This window comes from Somniosus microcephalus, unplaced genomic scaffold (assembly GCF_052327205.1).
Source record: "Somniosus microcephalus isolate GS21.2 unplaced genomic scaffold, FLI_Smic_1.0 unresolved_chr5, whole genome shotgun sequence".
Taxonomy (NCBI): Eukaryota; Metazoa; Chordata; class Chondrichthyes; order Squaliformes; family Somniosidae; genus Somniosus; species Somniosus microcephalus.
The window spans coordinates 58137598-58164841 of NW_028225183.1; the positions used below are offsets into that span (position 1 = coordinate 58137598).

General features: G+C 41.6%; 2 non-coding genes across 2 annotated transcripts; both read right to left on the reverse strand.

The window, feature by feature from the left end:
- Positions 1-24909: 24909 nt before the first annotated feature.
- On the reverse strand, positions 24910-24982 carry trnak-uuu (transfer RNA lysine (anticodon UUU)). Its single transcript has one exon. It is a non-coding gene; the product is annotated as a tRNA-Lys (tRNA).
- Positions 24983-26712: 1730 nt separating this feature from the next.
- Positions 26713-26785, reverse strand: trnak-uuu (transfer RNA lysine (anticodon UUU)). Its single transcript has one exon. It is a non-coding gene; the product is annotated as a tRNA-Lys (tRNA).
- Positions 26786-27244: the final 459 nt, after the last annotated feature.

The window sequence follows — 27244 nt, forward strand, 5'->3', positions numbered from 1 at the left end:
ATTTTAATAGCAACTTGCAATGCAATAACACTTAAAAATGGAATATCCATCCAGTATAATCATCAATTGCAATGCAATAGCACATTGCAATGGAATATCACTTTGCAATATAATTGATATTTGCAATGCAATAGAACATGGCAATGGAGTATCCCTTTGCCATACAATCATCATTTGCAATGCAATAGAATTTTGGAATGAAATATCATTTAGCAACATAATAGTCATTGCAAAGCAATGGAACATTGCAATGGGCTATTACTGTGTAATATAATAGTCATTGCAATGCAATAGAGCATTGCAATGGAATATTGGTTTGTAATATGATCATCATTTGCAATGCAATAGAACATTGCAATGCAATATCACTTTGCAATATAATCATCATTGGCAATGCAATAGCACATTGCAATGGAATATCACTGCAATATAATAGTAATTTGCAATGCAATATGACATTGCAATGGACTATTGACTTGCAATATAATAGTAATTTTCAAAGCAATAACGCATTGCAAAGGAATATCGCTTTGCAATATGATCATCGTGTGCAATGCAGTAGAACATTGCAATGGATTAGCGTGTTGCAAAATAATTGTCATTTGAACATAAGAACATAAGAAATAGGAGCAGGAGGAGGCCAATCGGCCCCTCGAGCTTGCTCCGCCATTCAATAAGTTCATGGCTGATCTGATCCTAACCGCCAATCCACTATTACAGAACCATCTCCTGAATCTAACAGAATTAGACACACAAAATAGGAGCAGGATCAGGGTACACGGCACCTGGGCCCGCTCCACTACCCAAAGGGCCATGACCGATCCGAATCTAGACTCATGTCCAAATTCCTGCCCGCTCCCCGTAACCCTTAATTCTCTTTGCTTCTAGGAAACTGTCTATTTCTGTTTTAAATTTATGTAATAATGTAGCTTCTACAGCTTTTTGGGGCAGCATATTTCATGGACCTACCACTCTCTGAGTGAAGTAGTTCCTCCTCATCTCAGTTTTGAAAGAGCAGCCCCTTATTCTAAGTCTATGCCCCCTAGTTCTAGTTTCACCCATCATCGGTAACATCTTCCCTGCATCCACCTGATCCAACCCCTTCACAATCTTATATGTTTCAATATGATCGCCTCTCATTCTTCTGAACTCCAATGTGTAGAGTCCCAATCCACTCAACCTCTCCTCATATGTCCATCACCTCCTCCGCGGGATTAAGTGAGTGAACCTGCTTTGTACTGACTCGACAGCAAGTATGTCCTTTCTTAATATGGACACCAAAACTGTATGCAGTATTCCAGGTGCGGTCTCACCAATACCTTGTACAACTGAAGCAATACCTCCCTATTTTTATATTCTATCCCCCTAGCAATGAAAGCCAACATTCCATTGGCCTTCTTAATCACTTGCTGCACCTGCATGCTAAACTTTTGAGTTTCATGCACCAGGACCCCCAGACCCCTTTGTACTTCAGTACTTTCCAGTTTCTTGCCATTAAGATAATAACTTGCTCTACGATTTTTCCTGCCAAAGTGCATAACCTCACACTTTCCAGTATTGTATTCCATCTGCCAAATCTCTGCCTCCTTATTTAGCCTGTCTATGTCCCCTTGCAGGTTTTTTATGTCCTCCTCAATCTCTACTTTCCCTCCCATCTTAGTATCATCTGCTAACTTTGATATGTTACACTCGGTCCCCTCCTCCAATTCGTTAATATAGATTGTAAAGAGTTGGGGATCCAGCACTGACCCCTGTGGAACACCACCAGTTACTGATTGCCAGCCTGAGAATGAACCATTTATCCCAACTCTCTGCCTTCTGTTAGATAGCCAATCCTCTATCCATGCCAGAATATTACCCCCAATCCCATAATTTTTTATCTTAAGCAATAATATTTTGTGTGGCACCTTGTCAAATGCCTTTTGGAAGTCTAAATTCACTACGTTCACTGGTTCCCATTTATCCACCCTATATGTTACTGCCTCAAAGAACTCCAGCAAATTTGTCAAACATGACTTCCCCTTCATAAAACCATGCTGACTTTGTCCTATTAAATTATGATTATCCAAATGACCTGTTATTGTCTCCTTAATGATGGACTCCAAAATTTTACCTACAACAGATGTTAGGCTAACCGCTCTATAGTTTCCAGCCTTCTGTCTACTGCCCTTTTTAAATAAGGGTGTTACATTAGCAGTTTTCCAGTCTGCCGGGACCTTTGCCAAGTCCAGGGAGTTTTGGAAAATTATTACCAATGCATCCACAATCCCTACCGCCACTTCCCTCAAGACCCTAGGATGTAAGCCATCAGGTCCAGGTGATTTATCCACCTTGAGTCCCATTATTTTACCGAGTACCACTTCCTTAGCGATTTTGATCGTGTTTAGCTCCTCCCCCCCTTTAGCCCCCTCTTTGTCCAGTGTTGGGATATTCTTAGTGGCTTCTACTATAAAGACTGATACAAATTATTCATTCAGTATTTTTGCCATCTCCATATTTCCCACCATTAATTTCCCGGTCTCACCCTCTAAGGGACCAACATTTACTTTAGCCACCCTTTTTCTTTTTATATAACTATAAAAATTCATACTATCTGTTTTTATATTTTTTGCTAATTTACTTTCATAATCTATATTCCCTTTCTTAATCCATCTTTTTGTTATTTTTTCTGTCTTTCAAAGTTTTCCCAATCCTCTATCCTACCACTAGATTTGGCTACCTTATATGCCCTTGTTTTTAGTTGAATACTATCCTTAATGTCTTTACTTAGCCACGGAAGGCTGTCTTTTCTTTTACACCCTTTTCTTCTCAGTGGAATATGTTTTTTATTGGAAGTTGTAAAATAACTCCTTAAATGTACACCACTGATCATGTATCGTCTTACCCTTTAATCTATTTTCCCAATCCACTCTACTCAATTCCGCTCTCATACCTTCAGAGTCTCCTTTATCCAAGCTTAGCATGCTTGTTTGAGATCCAACCTTCTCACCCTCTAATTGAATATGGAATTCAAACATGTTATGGTCACTCATTCCAAGGGGATCATTTACAGGGACATTTTTAATTAATCCTGTCTCATTACACAGGACCAGATCTAAGGTTGCTTGCCCCCTGGTCGGTTCAGTTACATACTGCTCCAGAAACCCATCCCTAATACACTCAATGAACTCATCCTCAAGGCAGCCCTGCCCAATTTGATTTGTCCAATTAATATGATAGTTAAAACCCCCCATAATTGTAGATGTCCCCTTATTACAAGCCTCAAATGCAATAGATCATTGCAATGGAATTTTACCTTGCAATATTATATTTTTTTGCAATGCAATAGGAGGTTGCAATGGACTGTCAGTTTGCAAAATAGTAGTCATTTGCAATGCAACAGAACATTGTAATGGATTATCACTGCAATATAATCGTCATTTGCAATGCAATAGCACATTGCAATAGAATATCACTTTGCAATATACTAGTCATTGCATTGCAATGGAATTTTGCAAATTAATATCATTTTGCCATATAATTGTCATTTGCAATGCAATAGAGCTTTGCAATGGAATATCAGATTGCAATGAAATAGTGATTTGTAATGTGAAAGAACATTGCAATGGAATAGGACATTGCAATGGAATAACACTTAGCAACATTGTAGTCATTGGCAATGCAACTGCACATTGCAATGGAATGGCACTGCAATATCATCATCACTTGCAATTCAATAGAGCATTGGAATGGAATTTCACTTTGCAATATAATTGTCATTGCAATGCATTGGAACATTGCAATGGAATATCAATTTGCAATATGATCGCCATTTGCAATGCAATAGAATATTGCAATGGAATATCACTTTTCTTATAAAATTCACTGCAATGCACTGAATCATTGCATTGGAATATCAGTTTGCAATAAATAGTCATTTTCAATGCAATAGAACATTGCAATGGAATATCACTGCAAAATAATATCACTTTGCAATATCATTGTCATTGCAATGCAATGGAACATTGAAATGTAATATCAGCTTGCAATATAATCGTTATTTGCAATGCAATGAACAATGCAATGAAATATCAGTTGGCACTTAAATAATTATTTGCATTGCAATAGCACATTTCAATGGAATTTCACTTTGCAATGTAATAGTCATTTGCAGAGCAATAGAACATTGCAATCGATTATCACTGCAACATATTCATCACTTGTAATGCAATAGCAGATTGCAATGGAATATTGCTTTGCAATATGATCATCATTTGCAATGCAACAGTGCTTTGCAAAGGAAAATCACTTTGCGATATAATAGTCATTTGCAGTGCAGTAGCACATTGCAATGGAATATCACTTCGCAATATAATAGTCATTTGAAATTAAATAGCACATAGCAATGGAATATCGCTTTGCAAAATGATCATCATTTGCATTGCAATATTACATTGCAATGTAATATCACTTTGCAATATGGTACCCATTTGCAATGCAATAGAACATTGCAATGGTATATCAGTTTGCAATATAATAATGATTTGCAATGCAATAGAACATTGCAATGAAATATCGCATTGCAAATGATCATCATTTGCAAAGCAGTAGGACTTTGCAATGGAACATCGCTTTGCAATAGAGTAGTCATTTGCAATGCAATAGAATATTGCAATATAATATCACCTTGCAATATAATAATCAGTGGCAATGCAATAGCACATTTCAATGGCATATTGCCTTGCAGTTTGATCGTCATTTTCAATGCAAGGGAACATTGCAATGGAGTATCACTTTGCATTTTAATAGCAACTTGCAATGCAATAACACTTAAAAATGGAATATCCATGCAGCATAATCATCAATTGCAATGCAATAGAACATTGCAATGGAATATCACCTTGCGATATAACAGGCAATTGCAACGCAATAGCACATTGCAATGGAATATCACTTTGCAATATAATTGATATTTGCAATGCAATAGAACATGGCAATGGAATATCCCTTTGCCATATAATCAACATTTGCAATGCAATAGAATTTTGGAATGAAATATCATTTAGCAATATAATAGTCATTGCAAAGCAATGGATCATTGCAATGGGCTATTACTGTGTAATATAATAGTCATTGCAATGCAATAGAGCATTGCAATGGAATATTGGTTTGTAATATGATCATCATTTGCAATGCAATAGAACATTGCAATGCAATATCACTTTGCAATATAATCATCATTTGCAATGCAATAGCACATTGCAATGGAATATCACTGCAATATAATAGTAATTTGCAATGCAATATGACATTGCAATGGACTATTGACTTGCAATATAATAGTAATTTTCAAAGCAATAATGCATTGCAAAGGAATATCGCTTTGCAATATGACCATCGTGTGCAATGCAGTAGAACATTGCAATGGATTAGCGTGTTGCAAAATAATTGTCATTTGAACATAAGAACATAAGAAATAGGAGCAGGAGTAGGCCAATCGGCCCCTCGAGCTTGCTCCGCCATTCAATATGTTCATGGCTGATCTGATCCTAACCGCCAATCCACTATCACAGAACCATCTCCTGAATCTAACAGAATTAGACACACAAAATAGCAGCAGGATCAGGGTACATGGCCCCTGGGCCCGCTCCGCTACCCAAAGGGCCATGACCGATCCAAATCCAGACTCATGTCCAAATTCCTGCCCGCTCCCCGAAACCCTTAATTCCCTTTACTTCTAGGAAACTGTCTATTTCTGTTTTAAATTTATGTAATGATGTAGCTTCTACAGCTTTTTGGGGCAGCATATTTCATGGACCTACCACTCTCTGAGTGAAGTAGTTCCTCCTCATCTCAGTTTTGAAAGAGCAGCCACTTATTCTAAGTCTATGCCCCCTAGTTCTAGTTTCACACATCCTCGGGAACATCTTCCCCGCATCCACCCGATCCAACCCCTTCACAATCTTATATGTTTCAATAAGATCACCTCTCATTCTTCTGAACTCCAATGTGTAGAGTCCCAATCTACTCAACCTCTCCACATATGTCCATCCCCTCATCCCCGGGATTAACCGAGTGAACCTTCTTTGTACTGACTCGAGTGCAAGTATGTCCTTTCTTAAGTATGGACACCAAAACTGTACGCAGTATTCCAGGTGCGGTCTCACCAATACCTTGTACAACTGAAGCAATACCTCCCTATTTTTATATTCTATCCCCCTAGCAATGAAAGCCAACATTCCATTGGCCTTCTTAATCACTTGCTGTACCTGCATACTAACCTTTTGAGTTTCGTGCACCAGGACCCCCAGATCCCTTTGTACTTCAGTACTTTCCAGTTTCTTGCCATTAAGATAATAACTTGCTCTATGATTTTTCCTGCCAAAGTGCAAAACCTCACACTTTCCAGTATTGTATTCCATCTGCCAAATCTCTTCCCACTTACTTAGCCTGTCTATGTCCCCTTGCAGGTTTTTTATGTCCTCCTGACTCACTACTTTCCCTCCCATCTTAGTATCATCTGCAAATTTTATGTGTTACACTCGGTCCCCTCCACCAAATCGTTAACATTGATTGTAAAGAGTTGGGGACCCAGCACTGGGCCCTGCAGAACACCACTAGTTACTGATTGCCAGTCTGAGAATGAACCATTTATCCCAACTCTCTGCCTTCTGTTAGATAGCCAATCCTCTATCCATGGCAGAATATTACCCCCAACCGGTGATTTTTTATCCTAAGCAATAATCTTTTGTGTGGCACCTTGTCAAATACCTTTTGGAAGACTAAATACCCTACGTCCACTGGTTCCCCTTTATCCACCCTATATGTTACTTCCTCAAAGAACTCCAGCAAATTTGTCAAACATGACTTCCCCTTCATAAAACCATGCTGACTTTGTCCAATTAAATTATGATTATCCAAATGTCCTGTTACTGTCTCCTTAGTAATGGACTCCAAAATTTTACCTACCACAGATGTTAGGCTAACCGGTCTATAGATTCCAGCCTTCTGTCTACTGCCCTTTTTAAATAAGGGTGCTACATTAGCAGTTTTCCAGTCTGCCGGGACCTTTGCCGAGTCCAGGGAGTTTTGGAAAATTATTACCAATGCATCCACAATCCCTACTGCCACTTCCCTCAAGACCCTAGGATGTAAGCCATCAGGTCCAGGTGATTTATCCGCCTTGAGTCCCATTATTTTACCGAGTACCACTTCCTTAGTGATTTTGATCGTGTTTAGCTCCTCCACCCTTTAGTCCCCTGTTTATCCAGTGTTGGGATATTCTTAGTGTCTTCTACTGTAAAGACTGATATAAAATATTCATTCAGTGTTTTTGCCATCTCCATATTTCCCACCATTAATTTCCCGGTCTCATCCTCTAAGGGACCAACATTTACTTTAGCCACCCTTTTTCTTTTTATATAACTATAAAAACTCTTACTATCTGTTATTATATTTTTTGCTAATTTAATTTCATAATCTATCTTCCTTTTCTTAATCAATCTTTTTGTTATTTTTTGCTGTCTTTTAAAGTTTTCCCAATACTCTATCCTCCCACTAGATTTGGCTACCTTATATGCCCTTGTTTTTAGTCGAATACCATCTTTAATTTCTTTACTTAGCCACGGATGGCTGTCTTTTCTTTTACTCCCTTTTCTTCTCAGTGGAATATATATTTTTTCGAAGTTGTAAAATAACTCCTTAAATGTACACCACTGATCATGTAGCGTCTTACCCTTTAATCTATTTTCCCAATCCACTCTACTCAACTCCGCTCTCATACCTTCATAATCTCCTTTATTCAAGCTTAGCACGCTTGTTTGAGATCCAACCTTTTCACCCTCTAATTGAATATGGAATTCAACCATGTTATGGTCACTCATTCCAAGGGGATCCTTTACTAGGACATTTTTATTTAATCCTGTCTCGTTACACAGGACCAGTTCTAAGGTTGTCTGCCCCCTGGTCGTTTCAGTTACATACTGCTCAAGAAACCCATCCCTAATACATTCAATGAACTCATCCTCAAGGCAGCCCTGCCCAATTTGATTTGTCCAATTAATATGACAGTTAAAATACCCCATAATTATAAATGCTCCCTTATTACAAGCCTCAACTATTTCCTGATTGATACTCCATCCAACACAGTTGCAAATGTTCGGAGGCCTATAGACTACGCCCACTAGTGTTTTTTTTCCCTTATTATTCCTTATCTCCACCCAAACTGTTTCATTATCCTCATCTTTTGACCCAATATCATTTCTCTGTATTACAGTGATTCCTTCCTTTATTAACATAGCCACCCCACCTCCCCTCCCTTCCTGCCTGTCCTTCCTGATCGTTAAATAACCTGGTATGTTTAGTTCCCAGGCATTGTCACCTGCAGCCATTTTTCTGTAATGGCCACAAGATCATACCCATATGTAGTTATTTTTGCCATTAACTCGTCTATTTTGTTACGAATGCTACGTGCATTCAGATAGAGAACTTTCAAATATGTTTTGTGACACTTAGTTTCTGCTTTTGCCCTTTTTATTACCTTACCTTTTACTCCATACCTTCTGCCCCTTCCTGACACGCTCTGGTTTTTAATTTCCCCACTGCTACCTAAGTCTATGACCTTCTCTGTTGTCATTTTTATTATTTGCTCTCTAGGAACCTCCCCCCCACTAGTTAGTTTGAAGCCCTCTCGACAGCCGTAGTTATATGATCCGCCAGGACTCTAGTCCCAGCACTGGCCAAGTGAAGCCCATCCCAATGGAACAGTTCCCTCCTGCCCCAGTACTAGTGCCAGTGTCCCAGGAAGCAAAACCCATTTCTCCCACACCAGTCTTTGAGCCACGCATTTAAATCTCTAATTTTATTTGTCCTAGCCAAATTCGCTCGTGGCTCAGGTCATAAGAGATTATTACCCTTGTGGTTCTGCTTTTTAATTTGGCCCCTAGCTGCTCAAACTCCCTCAGCAGAACCTCATTCCTTTTCCTTTCTATGTCGTTGGTATCAACATGGACCACGACAACTGGATCCTCCCCCTCCCACTCCTAGTTTCTCTCCAGTCCAGAGGAGATGTCCTTAACCCTGGCGCCGGGCATTCAACACAGCCTTCGGGACTCTCGCTCTCGGCTGCAAAGAAATCAATATACAGCAAAGATATATTACATCCTAATATTCTATTGCATTGCAACTTATGATTATATTGCAAAGTGATATTCCATTACAATGTGCTATTGCATTGCAAATGGGGGTTATATTGCAAAGCGATATTACATTACAATGTGATATTGCATTGCAAATGACTATTACATTATAACGGGATTTTCCATTGCAATATTCTATTGCATTGAAATAGACTATTATATTCCAAAATGATATTCCATTTCAATGTTCTATTGCTTTTCAAATGACAATTATATTGCTAAGTGGTATTCCATTGCAATATTCTATTGCATTGCATATGACGGTTATATTGCAAAGCGATATTCCATTGCAATGTGCTATTGCATTGCAAATGATGATCATATTGAGTAGCGATAATCCATTACAATGTGCTATTGCATTGCAGATGACTATGATATTGCCAACAGATATTCCGTTCCAATATTTTTTGCATTGCAAATGACTATTGTATTGCAAAATGAAATTCCATTGCAATGTGCTATTGCATTGCAAATGATTACGATATCGTAAAATGGTATTGCATTGTAATCACAGAAACCCCACAATGCAAATAGAGGCCATTTCGGCCCATCAAGCCATATCCCACCCGATTCCCGTAACCCCTACACCAACACATATCCCACCCTATCCCCGTATATTTTAATCTCCCTAACACTAATGGTCAATTTATCATGGCCAATCAACACATCTTTGGACTGTGGGAAGAAACCGGAGCACCCAGAGAAAACCCCACACAAACATGGGGAGAATGTGCAAACCCCACACAAACATGGGGAGAATGTGCAAACCCCACACAGACAGTCACCCGAGGCAGGATTCGAACCCGGGTCCCTGGCGCTGTGAGGCAACAGTGCTAACAGACTATGCCACTTTGCTGTCCGATTGCATTGCTAATGATTCTTATATTGCAGTGTGATATTTCATTGCAAGGTTCTATTGCATTGCAAATGACTATTATATACTGGGGATACTCTCAGGACTCTCGGGAGCCGCAAGCCTACATTTCGTTGTACTGCACTTGTGCACTCACAATGACAATAAAATGACAATAAAAGTTGATTTGATTTTGATTTGATTTGATTTGAAAATGATATTCCATTGTAACGTGGTATTGCATTGCAAATGACTTTTATGTAGCAAATATATATTCCGTCCTAATAATCTATTGCCTTGCAAATTAGGATTATATTGCAAAGTGATATTCCATTACAATGTGCTATTGCATTGCAAATGATTATTATTTTATAACGGGATTTTCCATTGCAATGTTCTACTGCTTGCCAATGACTTTATTTTCAAAAATGATATTCCATTGCAATGTGCCATTGCATTTCAAATGAAAATTATATTGCTAAGTGATATTCCTTTGCAATGTGCTATTGCATTGCAAATGACTATCATTTTGTTAAGTGGTATTCCATTGTAATGTCCTATTGCATTGCAAATGATTGTTATATTGCAAAATGATAGTCCATTGCAATGTACTACTGCATTGAAAATGACTAGTGTATTGCAAAGTGATAAACTATCGCAATGAAATATTGCATTACAAATGACTACGATATTTTTATGTGGTGTTGTGCATGTACCTTTAAGAGAAGAACTGATTTATACTGCAATACCGGCAGTGACCACACCTGTATAAAAAGCCATAGCGGGCTTCTGTACGTCAGTCTTAAGTTTACCCTCTGTTCAGTAAATACCTGTTTCATTGTTCTCCTGCAGTCCGTGTATTATTGATACTCGGACACTACAAGTGGTGTTCCATTGTAATGTCCTATTTCATTGCAAATGATTGTTATATTGCAAAATGATAGTCCATTCTAATGTCCTGTTGCATTGATAATGACAGTTATGGTAAATTGATTTTCCATTTCAATGTTCTATTGCATTACAAATGACTACGATATTGTTAAGTGGTGTTCCATTGTAATGTGCTATTTCATTGCTAATGATTGTTATATTGCAAAATGATTTTCCATTGCAATGTTCCATTGCACGGCAAATGACTATTATATTCCATTGCAAAGTGCTGTTGCATCGCAAATGATGATTTTATTGCAAAGCGATATTCCATTGCAATGTTCTATTGCATTGCAAATGACTACAATATTTTTGAGTGGTATTCCATTGTAATATCCTGCTGCATTCCTAATGATTGTTGTATTGTAAAATGAGATTCCATTACAAGGTTCTGTTGCATGGCAAATTACAATTATATTGCAAAGTGATATGCCAGTGCAATGTGCTATTGCATTGCAAATGTCTATCATATTGCAAAGTGATATTCCATCTCTATGTTCTATTGCATTGCAAATGTCTATTACAATAAAATTGATGTTCCATTGTAATGTCTTGCAGCATTGCAAAGGAATACGTGATTGTTATGTGACGAACATAGAGCAAAGTCAGATTCCATTGCAAAGGCAGACTCCACTCCAAAGCACTATTATATTGCCAAGGGATATTCAATTGCATTGTTCTGTTGCATCGCAAATATCAATTGTATTCAAAATGATGTTTCATTGCAATGTTCTGTTGCATTGCAAGCGACTATTATATTGCAAGGTGATATTACATTGCTTTCTGCTATTGCACCTCAAATGAATAATATATTACGAAGGAATATTCCATTGCAAAGTGCAATTTCATTGCAAATGACTATTGTAATGCAAAGCCTGCTTCCATTGCAAAGGAAGTTTCCACTACAAAGCACTATTATATTGCAAAATGATATTCCATTGCAATGTTCTATCGCATTGCAAATGACTACGATATTGTTACGTGTTATTCCATTGTAATGTCCTATTGCATTGCGAATGACTGTCATATTGCAAAATGATATTCCATTGCAATGTTCTGTACCACTGCAAATGACTTTCATATTGCAAAGTGATATTCCATTGCAATGTGCTATTGCGTTGCAAATAATGATTCTATGGCTGAAATAAAGAATAGATTTGCCTTTCTAATCGAGGCTTTATTAACTTAAAAATCTGGTAGCACATCTTCAACACCCAGTCCCAACTAAAGGCTGGAAAGAACTGAATTTAAGATGGCCACCACAAATCACATGACATCAACTACCAATGAGATTACAGCATATATCCCAAGGCAGGAAACAAATAACCAATCACTATACTTCTTACTAAACATAAAGAATAATCATCACATTCACCCCCCTTTTAAAAAATACTCCAACCTAAATAACCTTTACAATTTATAATTAATTATTTACAACTAAAACTATGCACAGACAAAATAAAACTATTCAACATGACATAATACTAAGTGAGCAACAACAAATAATAACATTGCACATAAGTATTAAGTATCTCTCAACTAAAACAATATAATATAATATTTCAACAATTTTAAAACATTACTATCAATTTAAAAGTCCATTTTCAATCGGTCGACCGGATATCTTGTTCGTGTCGACCTTTTTAACCTTGGTGAAATTCCTTGCCCTCCCACACCAGGAGACACAGAAGTATCTCCTGCAGGAAGGCTATCCATATCCCGATTTTCAACGGTTTCCGGATTAGAAATCCCATCAGGAGGTAAACTGGGACGGTCATGAACATCCATCGAGGGCTGACTAATAGAAGTATAATTATCTGCAGTCGGATTGGAAATATTCGTAGTACCTGTAACAGCATTCACATTATCTGAATCATGACTATTGTTAATATCCTCAGAAGAGTGCTGGCCACCACAAGGAGCCAAGTCTTTAATTGAAACGGTACTTTCTTTCCCATCTTGGAATCGAATATGAGCATATTCGGAATTTGCCTCCAACAGCTCCACCTCCTCCACTAAAGGATCATATTTTGACAATCTAACATGGCGTCGAAGCAGCACAGGTCCCTGCATAGTAAGCCATGAAGGTACCGAATATCCTGTAGTAGATCTCCGCGGATAGTTAAAGAGCCTTTCATGGGGGTTCACATTAGTAGCCGTTGAAAGCAATGATCTAATGGAATGCAGGGTGTCAGGCAGTACCATTTCCCACTGTGTATTCTTAAGGTTCCGGGATGTCAAAGCCAACATAACTGCCTTCCAGATCACTCCATTGTATCATTCGCACTGTCCATTACCCTGAGGATTAAACGGGGTAGTTCTGCTAGTAGAAATTCCCCGACTCTGGAGGAATTCCTTCAACTGGGAAGACATAAAAGAACCTCCCTGATCCGAATGGATATACGCAGGCATCCCAAAGATGACAAAAAGTTGAGTGAGACATTTGATAACTGTAGCAGCTGATACATCTGCGCAAGGAAAAGCAAAAGGGAACCTTGAAAACTCATCCACAACAGTAAATATATATCGGTTTTGAGTAGTTGAAGGAAGAGGCCCCTTGAAATCGACGCTCAAACGTTCAAAAGGAGAAGTAGCATTTATAAGATGAGCTCGTTGAGGCTCAAAGAAATTCGGTTTACACTGAGCACAGATAGAACATGATGAAGTCATCCGCTTGACGTCTTCAACTGAATAGGGCAAATTATTACTGCGTACGAAGTGTATCATCCTCGTAACCCCAGGATGGCATAAGGCATTGTGAAGATTAATAAGCGTATCTCCGTGAATCACAGAACAATAAGCCCTCGACAGCGCATCAGCAGCAACATTATCCTTCCCCGGACAATAAACTATGTCAAAATGGTAACATGCCAACTCAATCCTCCACCTCATTATTTTATCATTCTTAATCTTTCCAAAATGTTTGACATCAAACATAAAGGACACAGACTTTTGATCAGTTACCAACGTAAAATGTCGCCCCGATAAATAATGTCTCCATTTACGCAGTGCTTCTACTATTGCATACGCCTCTTTCTCTATTGAAGAATGCCTTTTTTCACTATTGTTCAAGGTACGTGAGAAAAAGGCCACAGGTCTTCCATTTTGGTTCAGAGTGTGGTAAACCACTGTTTGTATTCCACTGTGTACATGCCTGGACATGCCCCGGCTGACTCCTCCCACAAGTCCTAGTATAAAGGTGACTGCTCCCCAGCCCTTTGTATTCTGGACCGGTCGACCACTCGAGGCAGACCTTCATTCTTTTGTTAATAAAAGCCTTTAGTTACTCTCTTAACTCTCAGTCTTTCATGAGTAATTGACAGCGCATCAATTTTATAAACAAAATTTTTATAATGGAGAAGATCCTCACACCAGCATGCCTGGACTTAGATCACCAGGAGGCGGACTCATCCACCAAGTTTACTCACTGGCTTAAGTGTTTCAAAAAATTCCTGACCGCCTCCGCAGCAATCAAATCGGACGAGGACAAACTGGATGTCCTGACCTCCAAAGTGAACCACCGAGTGCACTTGGTCATCCAAGACGCGACCTCGTACGTGGACGCTATCAAGCTCCTCAAGGACCAGTACACGCGCCCAGTGAACGAAGTGTACGCCAGGCACCTTCTGGGGAGTCGTAAACAACAACCTGGGGAATCGACCGTGGAATACCTTCAGGCACTGTCTGTGCTTGGCCGGGCCTGTGGTTGTAAGGATGTTAAGGCCGCCGTGTACACAGAGGAACTTATCCGGGATGCTTTTGTAGCGGGCCACAGATCCAATTACACCCGACAGCGACTGTTGGAGCAGAGTGACCTCGACCTCAACAAGGCCTCTGAACTCGCACTATCATTGGATGCAGCCTACCGGGGCATGGATGCCTACTCCTCAGCACCGTGGACGCCGCGGGGAATGACAGCCTGGGACATGGTAGGACCGCCTCATAGCGCCATGCCACCCCAGCCACACCCCAGCAACGGCCCAACTACCGCAGCAGTGTCCCAAAGCCAGACAGCAGTGCCCCAAGGCCAGAAATGCTACTTCTGTGGCCAGGCAAAACACCCTTGAGCGCGCTGCCCGGCGAAAAATGCGATCTGCTCGGGCTGCGGGAAGAAGGGACACTACGCTAGCGTCTGCAGGGCCAAAGCCACCCCGAACCCCAGCAGAGCCGTGTGTGGGCCATGCGGGCCGCCATCTTGGGCCTCCCCGGCCATGTGCGAACCACCGGTACAGCAGCCATTTTGGACGCCTCCAGCCACATGGGGATCATGGACGCCGCCATCGTGGATGACAGCCGGAATGCAGCAGGCCCCCAACACCGCCTCATCTGATACACCGACCCCTACGCTGGCATCCGTTACACTGGACCAAGCGAGACCGCACCAGCTGGCCAGTTCCACAATGGACATTAAGGTAAATGGTCACGATACAATCTGCCTTTTTGACTCTGGGAGCACGGAGAGCTTCATCCACCCCAACACGGTGCGGCATTGCTCTCTCCCAGTCCTGCCTGTGCACCAGCGAATTTCTATGGCCTCCGAGTCCCAGTCGGCGGACATCGGCGGCTACTGCGTGGTGACACTCGTAGTAGACGGGACTGTGTACGATCATTTTAAACTTCTGGTCCTGCCCGACCTCTGCGCTGCCTTCCTGCTGGGGTTAGATTTTCAGTGCCACCTTAAAAGTGTTACGATGGCGTACGGCGGACCCCTACCCCCACTCACAGTCCGCAGCCAGCAGCTTCCAAATTGCCCGCCGCGCACCAGGTGCAACCTCTCCACACTCAGAGTCACCCCCCCCCCCACTGTTTGCTAACCTCACCCCCGACTGTAAGCCCAGCACCACAAAGAGCAGGCGATACAGTGCCGGGGACAGGGTTTTCATTAAAACCGAAGTGGAGCGGCTCCTGAAGGAAGGGATTATTGAGGGCAGCACCAGCCCCTCGCGAGCCCAGGTCGTGGTCGTTAAGACCGGCGAGAAGCAGCGCTTGGCCATCGACTACAGCCAGACAATAAATCGCTACACCCTGCTGGACGCCTACCCACTCCCCCGCATAGCTGATATGGTCAACCAGATCGCGCAGTACCACGTCTTCTCGACCATTGACCTGAAATCAGCGTACCACCAGCTCCCTATCCGCCCTGTGGACCGCCAGTATACTGCCTTTGAGGCAAACGGCCGCCTCTATCACTTCCTTAGGGTTCCCTTTGGCGTCACCAACGGGGTCTCCGTCTTCCAAAGGGAGATGGACCGGATGGTAGATCAAAATGCGTTGCAGGCCACTTTCCCATATCTGGACAATGTGACCATCTGCGGCCGTGACTTGCAGAACCATGACGCAAACCTCGAAAAATTCCTCCGCACCGCCCAACTCCAGAACCTGACATATAACAAGGAGAAGTGCATATTCCGCACAAACCACCTCGCCATCCTTGGCTGTGTTGTGGAACACGGAGTCATCGGCCCCGACCCCGACCGGATGCGTCCCCTTATGGAACTCCCACTGCCCCACTGCCTCAAGGCCCTGAAGAGGTGCCTAGGGTTTTTCTCCTATTACGCCCAGTGGGTCCCCTACTATGCGGACAAGGCCCGTCCGCTGGTCAAGTCCACCTCTTTTCCCTTGACGGCAGAGGCCCGCTTAGCCTTCCACCGTATCAAGGAGGACATTGCCAAAGCCACCATGCACGCAGTGGACGAATCCATCCCCTTCCAGGTGGAAAGCGACGCGTCCGACTTTGCCCTGGCCGCTACCCTCAATCAGGCGGGGAGACCCGTGGCCTTCTTTTCATGAACCCTCCAAGGCCCGGAGACCAGGCACTCCGCTGTTGAGAAGGAGGCCCAGGCGATTGTGGAGGCTGCGCATCATTGGAGGCACTACCTGGCCGGAAAACGATTTACCCTGCTCACTGACCAGCGTTCAGTTGCTTTCATGTTTAACAACAAGCAGAGTGGCAAAATCAAAAATGACAAGATATTGAGGTGGAGAATCGAACTTTCCACCGACAATTACGAGATCTTGTACCGGCCCGGGAAGCTCAATGAACCCCCGGATGCGCTATCGTGTGGCACCTGCGCCAGCGCGCAGATCGATAGACTGCGGGCCCTTCACAATGACCTCTGCCACCCGGGGGTCACCAGGTTCTTCCACTTCATCAAGGCCCGCAACCTGCCTTAATCTATTGAGGAGGTCAGGACCAGTACCAGGAACTGCCAAGTCTGCGCTGAGTGCAAACCGCACTTTTATAGACCAGACAGGGCCCACCTGATAAAAGCCACTCGCCCCTTCGAGCGCCTGAGCGTTGATTTTAAAGGGCCTCTCCCCTCCTCCGACCGCAATGTGTACTTCCTCAATATTATTGATGAGTACTCCCGTTTCCCTTTCGCCATCCCCTGCCCGGACATGACCAGTGCCACGGTCATTAAATGTCTGAACGACCTCTTCACCCTGTTCGGTTTCCCCAGCTATATCCATAGCGACCGGGGCTCATTGTTTATGAGCGACGAACTCCGTCAGTACCTGCTAACTAGGGGTATTGCCACAAGCAGGACCACCAGTTACAACCCCCGGGGGAACGGACAGGTGGAAAGAGAAAATGCGACAGTTTGGAAGGCCGCCCTGCTAGCCTTAAAGTCTAGGGGCCTTCCAACCTCCCGCTGGCAGTATGTGCTCCCCGATGCGCTCCACTCTATTCGGTCACTGCTCTGCACTGCCACTAACGCCACCCCTCATGAGAAAATGTTTGTCTTCCCAAGGAAGTCCACATTGGGGACATCGCTACCGCCATGGCTGACGTCCCCAGGGCCGGTCCTACTGAGAAGACACGTGAGGACCCATAAAACGGAACCCCTGGTCGAGAGGGTCGACCTCCTCCACGCCAACCCCCAGTATGCTTACATTGCATACCCGGACGGGCGGGAGGACACAGTCTCCATAAGAGACCTTGCACCCTCAGGGGCCGCAGTAACCCACTACTCACTACCACCAGCCCCCCCACGATCCGATATCCAGCCCCAGCAGACGGCAGGCCTGGGCCCCGTGACCCGCTCGACATCTACGAGGACGACACGCCGGTGCCACAGCCTACGCAGGACTCGATGCCGGAAGCTCCACTACCCCTGCCGTCGCCATGCCGATCACAGCGGCAGACAAGACCTCCGGAGAGACTCCAATACACTAACTTTAATACACTTCACCCCGCCGGACTCAATTTTAAACAAGGGGTGAATGTGGTAAACCACTGTTTGTATTCCACTGTGTACATGCCTGGACATGCCTCGGCTGACTCCTCCCACGAGTCCTAGTATAAAGGTGACTGCTCCCCAGCCCTTTGATTTCTGGACCGGTCGACCACTCGAGGCAGACCTTCATTCTTTTGTTAATAAAAGCCTTTAGTTACTCTCTTAACTCTCAGTCTTTTATGAGTAATTGATAGCGCATCACAGAGTAGCCCCAATTGCAAAATCAGAAGCGTCTGTCTCAATCACAAAAGGAACCTGCTCATCAATAGAATGCACAACTGCTCCAAGGATATCCTTTTTAAAATTATCAAAACACGTCCTGGCCTCCCATGATAGAGGATATGTCGTAACCCGAATAAGAGGCCGGATATTCTGTGAAAAATTTGCAATCCAATTAGAATAGTAAGAAAACAGTCCAACAACTCGTTGCAAAGCCTTAGAATTAGTAGGACAAGGTAAATCAATCAATGGTCGCAGACGTTCTGGGTCTGGTTTAATCTTGTTTCCCGAGATAATGTACCCCAGTAGATTTACCTCAGTGGTCGAAAAGGTACACTTCTCTTTATTGAAAGTTAAACCAACTTTTTCCGCAGCTTGAAGGAATCTTTCTAAATTAGAATCAAGCTCCATCCTTCATTTGCCACACACCGTGATGTCATCTAAATATGAAAAGGTGTCAGAGAGAGAGTTATCACTTATAAAAGCATCCATTGCCCGTTGAAAACAAGCAACACCATTAGTAACACCAAATGATATTCGGCAAAACTGATACAGCTTTCCACCAGCCTCAAAGGCCGGATATGGTTGATCCTTCTTAACAATAGGAATCTGATGATAAGCACTCTTTAGGTCAATAGTGCTAAAAACCTTATACTGAGATACTTTATTGATAAGCTCATCAAACTTAGGCAAAGGGTACGCATCTAATTGAGTATGCCTATTAATAGTTTGGGAATAGTCTATCACCATTCGTTTCTTATGTCTCTCGTTAGTCGTGACAACTACCTGTGCCCGCCAAGGCGAACAACTAGGTTCAATGATTCCTTCCAATAAGAGACGTAGAACTTCAGAATTAATAAATTCTCTATCCTGACTGCTATACCTTCTTGACTTGGTAGCAATTGGCTTACAATCCGGCATCAAATTGGAAAAAAGTGATAATGGAGAAATGGATAAAGAGGTTAATCCACAAATAGATAAAGGTGGCTTAGTCCCTCCAAATGAAAGACTGAGACTCTCGTGTAACTGAAGCACATCATGACCTATCAAAATATCTGCACAGAGATTAGGCAAAACAGATAGGCGTACATCAGTATACGTATTACCTAGAAGAATCAATTTCACAAGGCAACAACCAGCTACTTGTGAAGTGAGAGTCGTCTGAGCCATACACACCTGATAGGAAACAGGCGAAATTTTCAAATGCTTCTCCTTTGCAAACTGAAGACTTATAAAACTCTCGGTACTGCCCGTATCTATAAGGGCCTTCACTTCCAACCCATTAACTTGGGCCGTAACTATAGCTTTGTTTAGGCCATGAGCAAATGCAGCAGAAATTGATGCAATAAACGCCCTATCTAAAGGCTGAATAGTCACAGAGGAGGTAATTGAACCTGATGATATACACACACTTGCGTAATGACCTCTCTTGCTGCATTTACTACACACAGCCTCCCGAGCAGGACAATTCAGACGAGGGTGCCGGACGTTCCCACAAAAATAACACTTCTGAATCCTAGAGGCAACAGCCGCTGAAGTAGAAACTGTTTCAGAATCTAGTAAACCACTCCTATTAAGTTCACATAATTCCTTTTCATCCGGAACTGCCGAAACCACAGTCACAGGCTGATTAAAAAGAGCAAAAGAATCCGAACTTCTCTGAGCCACATCCAATGTAGAAGCTTGCTCAAAAGCACTCTTAAGATCCAAAGTCTTATTTTCTAACAACCGCTGACGAATTGATCTAGACAGTAATCCATTAATAAAAGCATCCCGTACCGATTCTTCCTTATATTCTTCAGCCGTCACGGCCTTATAATTACAGTTACCACTAAGGCACCGAAGTGCTTGTAAATAAGTATCCAAAGATTCTCCCACCTGCTGTCTACGGGCAGATAGAAGGTGACGTGCAAATACCTCATTCTTTGGTTTAACAAAAATCTTTTCCAATGTAGAAATAGCCACTTCGTAAGTTTTACAGTCCAAAATATACTTATACACATCCGGAGCAATGTAGTTGATCAGCATATTCAGCTTATTTAGAGACTCTTGATCCAACAGGCCCAAAAAGTTTTTAAATGTACAATACCAATGTTTCCATTTATCATCCACTCCTGCAGAATTAGGGTCAGCATTGAATCGTTCTGTTTGAAGATATCGCTCCATTCTGACATAAAGTTAATAAATTGAAATAAAGAATAGATTTGCCTATCTAATCTAGGCTTTATTAACTTAAAAATCCGGTAGCGTAGCACATCTTCAACACCCAGTCCCAACTAAAGGCTGGAAAGAACTGAATTTAAGATGGCCACCACAAATCACATGACATCAACTACCAATGAGATTACAGCATATATCCCAAGGCAGGAAACAAACAACCAATCACAATACTTCTTACTAAACATAAAGAATAATCACCACAAAGGCAAAGCGATATTCCATTGCAATGTTCTATTGCATTGCAAATGACGACGATATTTTAAAGGGGTATTCCATTGTAAGGTCGTATTGCATTGCTAATGATTGTATATTGCAAAATGATATTCCATTGCAATGTTCTATTGCACTGCAAAAGATTATTATATTAGAAAGTGATATTCCAGTTTAAAGTGCTATTGAACTGCAAATGTCTATTACATTGCAAAGTGATATACCATCTCAATGTACTAATGCATTGCAGAAAAGATACAAAAAGCTAATTGAAAAGTGATACTTATATCTGTAGGATTACAATATAAGAGGGTGAAATGATACCAAAGCGATACAAAGCACTGGTTAGACCACAGCTGCGGTACTGTGTTCAATTCTTGGCATCACAGCATAGGAATGTAGTATTAGGCTTAAAAAGTGAAGCGTAGATTTACCAGAAGGAGACAGAGAGTCCAAGGGACAAATTACAACGTGGATATTGCACAAACTCGGGTTTTTTTCCCTGGAATTTAGAAGCTTAAGTGGTGATTTGATTGAAGTATTCACGATATTAAGTGGAAATGCTAGTGTAGATATTTCTGATGATTGACCCATCTGGGAGTCGGGGCCATCGCCTCAACATTAGATCCAAGCCTTTCAGGAGAGAAGTTTGCGTTACAGAAATTTGTAACACACTTCCGCAAACAGCAATTAAAGCTGGGCCAATTGTCAATTTTAAACTTGAGATTGAGAGATGTTTGTTAACCAAAGGTATTAAGGGATTTGGAGCAAAGGAATGCAAACGGATATCGATCGATGATTTAATTAAATGGCAGAAATGCTCCAGGCAGTAAAGGACCTGTTCCTGTTGTTATAGGATCAAAGCACGACTGTAAAGTTCAGTATCGCGATTTGAAACAGCACCCGAACAGGGAATTGAATACTGGACTCTCAGATTAAAAGTCTGAAGCTCTACCGACTGAGCTATCCGGGCTCTTGCAATCCAAAGCTCAAAAAATACTTTCATTGGCTGCAGTGCATCGTTGCATCTCCGACAAATTCAATTTACTTGTCTATAATCCAGCCTGCACAGCACAGTACTGCCACAAATCCAGACTGACTGCCTCAGAACACCATCACTTCAGAAATATTAACCCACCCACAAAAGACATGCTCGTTAGCAGCGGCGTCAGATGTGACAAGTGCCGTCCCTCAGATATCTGTATTAGATCATCAAATTTTCTCCGTATTGATGATTGACTTGGGTGGAGCAATGCAGCGCTGCAGATCGTATTTTGAAGATCGCACTCAGTCCGACGGTCCGCTCGTAGTGCAGTTGGGAAATGGAGGTAACCAAATGGACAGAGACAGACACAGTCAGCTGGCAAAACAAAGGCAAATCGAGTTCACTGTACGCAAGTGTGACACCACCCACTTTGGAACAAAGTAAGATAGTTCTGATTATTTTCTAAATAATGGGAAGCTATTAACTGTTGAGGAGCAATGAGGTTTATGAGTCCCAGTTCACAAATTATTATTAGCTTGTTGACATGGAGCAAAAGACATTTGATAAAGTCCCGCAGATGGGACATTGGGCTAAATTTGAAACGCATGTAATTGAAGGCAAATTATTGACCTGGTTAGGAAATTGGTGGCACGACAGGTGACAAAGTTTACAGATGATGATCAGGTACATTAAATGGCAGAATATGACGAGTGGTGTCTCTGATTGATCACTTTTGGGAACTCAACTAATCACCGATTTCATTAACGACTTACTTGATGGGATTGAGAGCCACACATCCAAGTTTGAGGATGACAAATTTGACCAGATATTCATAGATTAAGTGAATGTGCAATTTTCTGGCAAAGTGATTTAAATATTAGCAAGTGTGACGTGATCCACTACTGATCTTTATAGGAGTATTTAGAATACACTCCTTATAATGTTAAGCTTGATACAGTTGAGATCCAAATAGACTTGTGTCCCTGTACATATATCATTAAATGGTCATGGACAGGTACAGTAAAGATTCAAAAAGCTAATTGAAAAGTGATACTTATATCTGTAGGATTACAATAAAGGAGGGTGAAATAATGCCACAGCTATAAAAAGCACTGGTTAGGCCACAGCTGCAGTACTGTGTTCAATTCTCGGCATCACAGCTTGGGAATGTATTATTAGGCTTAAAAAGTGAAGGAGACATAGAGTCCAAGGGACAAATTACAACGGGATATTGCACAAACTCGGGTTTATTTCCTGGAATTTAGAATCTTAAGTGGTGATTTGATTGAAGTAGTCACGATATTAAGAGGAAATGCTAGTGTAGATAGCGAGAAGCTATTTCTGATGATTGACCTATCTGGGAGAAGGGGCCACAGCCTCAACATCAGATCCAAGCGTTTCAGGAGAGAAGTTTGTGGGACAGAAATTTGCAACACACTTCCGCAAACAGCAATTAAAGCTGGGCCAATTGTCCCTTTTAAACTTGAGATTGAGAAATGTTTGTTAACCAAAGGTACTAAGGGATCTGGAGCAAAGGAATGCAAACGGATATCGATCGATGATTTAATTAAATGGCAGAATGGCTCCAGACATGAAATGGCCTGCTCCTGTTGTTATTTTCGTTGTTATTGATCAAAGTGCGAATGTAAAGTTCAGCATCGCGATTTAAAAGCAGCTCCCGATCAGGGACTTGAACTCTGGACCCTCAGATTAAAAGTCTGATGTTCTACCGACTCAGCTATCCGGGCTCTTGCAATACAAAACTCACAAAAGTACTTTCATTGGCTGCAGTGCATCATCGCATGATAGTTCTGATTATTTTCTAAATAATGGGAAGCTATTAACTGTTGAGGAGCAATGAGGTTTATGAGTCCCAGTTCACAAATTATTATTAGCTTGTTGACATGGAGCAAAAGACATTTGATAAAGTCCCGCAGATGGGACATTGGGCTAAATTTGAAACGCATGTAATTGAAGGCAAATTATTGACCTGGTTAGGAAATTGGTGGCACGACAGGTGACAAAGTTTGCAGATGATGATCAGGTACACTAATTGGCAGATTATGACGAGTGGTGTCTCTGATTGATCACTTTTGGGAACTCAACTAATCACCGATTTCATTAACGACTTAGTGGATGTGATTGAGAGCCACACATCCAAGTTTGAGGATGACAAAAAAGATAGGCGGCATTATAATCAGTTGAGATGGAAACAAGATATTTGACCAGATATTCATAGATTAAGTGAATGTGTAATTTTCTGGCAAATTGATTTAAATATTAGCAAGTGTGACGTGATCCACTACCGATCTTTATAGGAGTATTTAGAATACACTCCTTATAATGTTAAGCTGGAAACAGTTGATATCCAAATAGACTTGTGTCCCTGTACATATATCATTAAATGGTCATGGACAGGTACAGAAATGAATCAAAAAGCTAATTGAAAAGTGATACTTATATCTGTAGGATTACAATATAAGAGGGTGAAATGATGCCACAGCTATACAAAGCACTGGTTAGGCCACAGCTGCGGTACTGTGTTCAATTCTCGGCATCACAGCTTGGGAATGTATTATTAGGCTTAAAAAGTGAAGGAGACATAGAGTCCAAGGGACAAATTACAACGGGATATTGCACAAACTCGGTTTTTTTTCCTGGAATTTAAAGCTTAAGTGGTGATTTGATTGAAGTATTCACGATATTAAGAGGAAATGCTGGTGCAGATAGCGAGAAGCTATTTCTGATGATTGACCCATCTGGGAGAAGGGGCCACAGCCTCAACATCAGATCCAAGCGTTTCAGGATAGAAGTTTGTGTGACAGAAATTTGTAACACACTTCCGCAAACAGCAATTATAGCTGGGCCAATTGTCAATTTTAAACTTGTGATTGAGAGATGTTTGTTAACCAAAGGTATTAAGGGATCTGGAGCAAAGGATTGCACACGGATATCGATCGATGATTTAATTAAATGGCAGAAAGGCTCCAGGCATGAAATGGCCTGCTGCTGTTGTTATTTTCTTTGTTAAATCATCAAAGTGCGAATGTAAAGTTGAGTCTCGCGATTTAAAAGCAGCGCCCGAACAGGGACTTGAACCCTGGACCCTCAGATTAAAAGTCTGATGTTCTACCGATTGAGCTATCCGGGCTCTTGCAAAGCCAACTTCACAAAAGTACTTTCATTGGCTGCAGTGCATCATTGCATCTCCGACAAATTCAATTTACTTGTCCATAATACAACCTGTACAGCACATTTCCCCCACAAATCCGGATTGACTGCCTCAGACCACCATCACTTCAGAAATATTAAGCCACCCACAAAAGACACGCTCGTTAGCAGCGGAGTCAGATGTGACAAGTGCCGTCCCCCAGATATCTGTATTAGATCATCAACTGTTCACCGTATTTATGACTGAGTTGGATGGAGCAATGGAGCACTGTACATCATATTTTGAAGATCGCACTAAGTTAGACGGTCCGCTTGTAGTGCAGTTGGGAAATGGAGGTAACCAAAGGGACAGAGACAGACACAGTAAGCCGGCAAAACAAAGGCAAATCGAGTTCAATGTACGCAAGTGTGACACCAGCCACTTTGGAACAAAGTAATACAGTTCTGAGTATTTTCTAAATAATGGGAAGCTATTAACTGTTGAGGAGCAAAGAGGTTTATGAGTCCCAGTTCACAAATTATTATTTGCTTGTAGACATGAAGCAAAGACATTTGAAATAGTCCCGCATATGGGACATTGGGCCAAATTTGAAACGCATGTAATTGAAGGCAAATTATTAACCTGGTTAGGAAATTGGTGGCACGGCAGGAGACAAAGTTTGCAGATGATGATCAGGTACACTAATTGGCAGATTATGACGAGTGGTGTCTCTGATTGATCACTTTTGGGAACTCAACTAATCACCGATTTCATTAACGACTTAGTGGATGTGATTGAGAGCCACACATCCAAGTTTGAGGATGACAAAAAAGATAGGCGGCATTATAATCAGTTGAGATGGAAACAAGATATTTGACCAGATATTCATAGATTAAGTGAATGTGTAATTTTCTGGCAAATTGATTTAAATATTAGCAAGTGTGACGTGATCCACTACCGATCTTTATAGGAGTATTTAGAATACACTCCTTATAATGTTAAGCTGGAAACAGTTGATATCCAAATAGACTTGTGTCCCTGTACATATATCATTAAATGGTCATGGACAGGTACAGAAATGAATCAAAAAGCTAATTGAAAAGTGATACTTATATCTGTAGGATTACAATATAAGAGGGTGAAATGATGCCACAGCTATACAAAGCACTGGTTAGGCCACAGCTGCGGTACTGTGTTCAATTCTCGGCATCACAGCTTGGGAATGTATTATTAGGCTTAAAAAGTGAAGGAGACATAGAGTCCAAGGGACAAATTACAACGGGATATTGCACAAACTCGGTTTTTTTTCCTGGAATTTAAAGCTTAAGTGGTGATTTGATTGAAGTATTCACGATATTAAGAGGAAATGCTGGTGCAGATAGCGAGAAGCTATTTCTGATGATTGACCCATCTGGGAGAAGGGGCCACAGCCTCAACATCAGATCCAAGCGTTTCAGGATAGAAGTTTGTGTGACAGAAATTTGTAACACACTTCCGCAAACAGCAATTATAGCTGGGCCAATTGTCAATTTTAAACTTGTGATTGAGAGATGTTTGTTAACCAAAGGTATTAAGGGATCTGGAGCAAAGGATTGCACACGGATATCGATCGATGATTTAATTAAATGGCAGAAAGGCTCCAGGCATGAAATGGCCTGCTGCTGTTGTTATTTTCTTTGTTAAATCATCAAAGTGCGAATGTAAAGTTGAGTCTCGCGATTTAAAAGCAGCGCCCGAACAGGGACTTGAACCCTGGACCCTCAGATTAAAAGTCTGATGCTCTACCGATTGAGCTATCCGGGCTCTTGCAAAGCCAACTTCACAAAAGTACTTTCATTGGCTGCAGTGCATCATTGCATCTCCGACAAATTCAATTTACTTGTCCATAATACAACCTGTACAGCACATTTCCCCCACAAATCCGGATTGACTGCCTCAGACCACCATCACTTCAGAAATATTAAGCCACCCACAAAAGACACGCTCGTTAGCAGCGGAGTCAGATGTGACAAGTGCCGTCCCCCAGATATCTGTATTAGATCATCAAATGTTCACCGTATTTATGACTGAGTTGGATGGAGCAATGGAGCACTGTACATCATATTTTGAAGATCGCACTAAGTTAGACGGTCCGCTTGTAGTGCAGTTGGGAAATGGAGGTAACCAAAGGGACAGAGACAGACACAGTAAGCCGGCAAAACAAAGGCAAATCGAGTTCAATGTACGCAAGTGTGACACCAGCCACTTTGGAACAAAGTAATA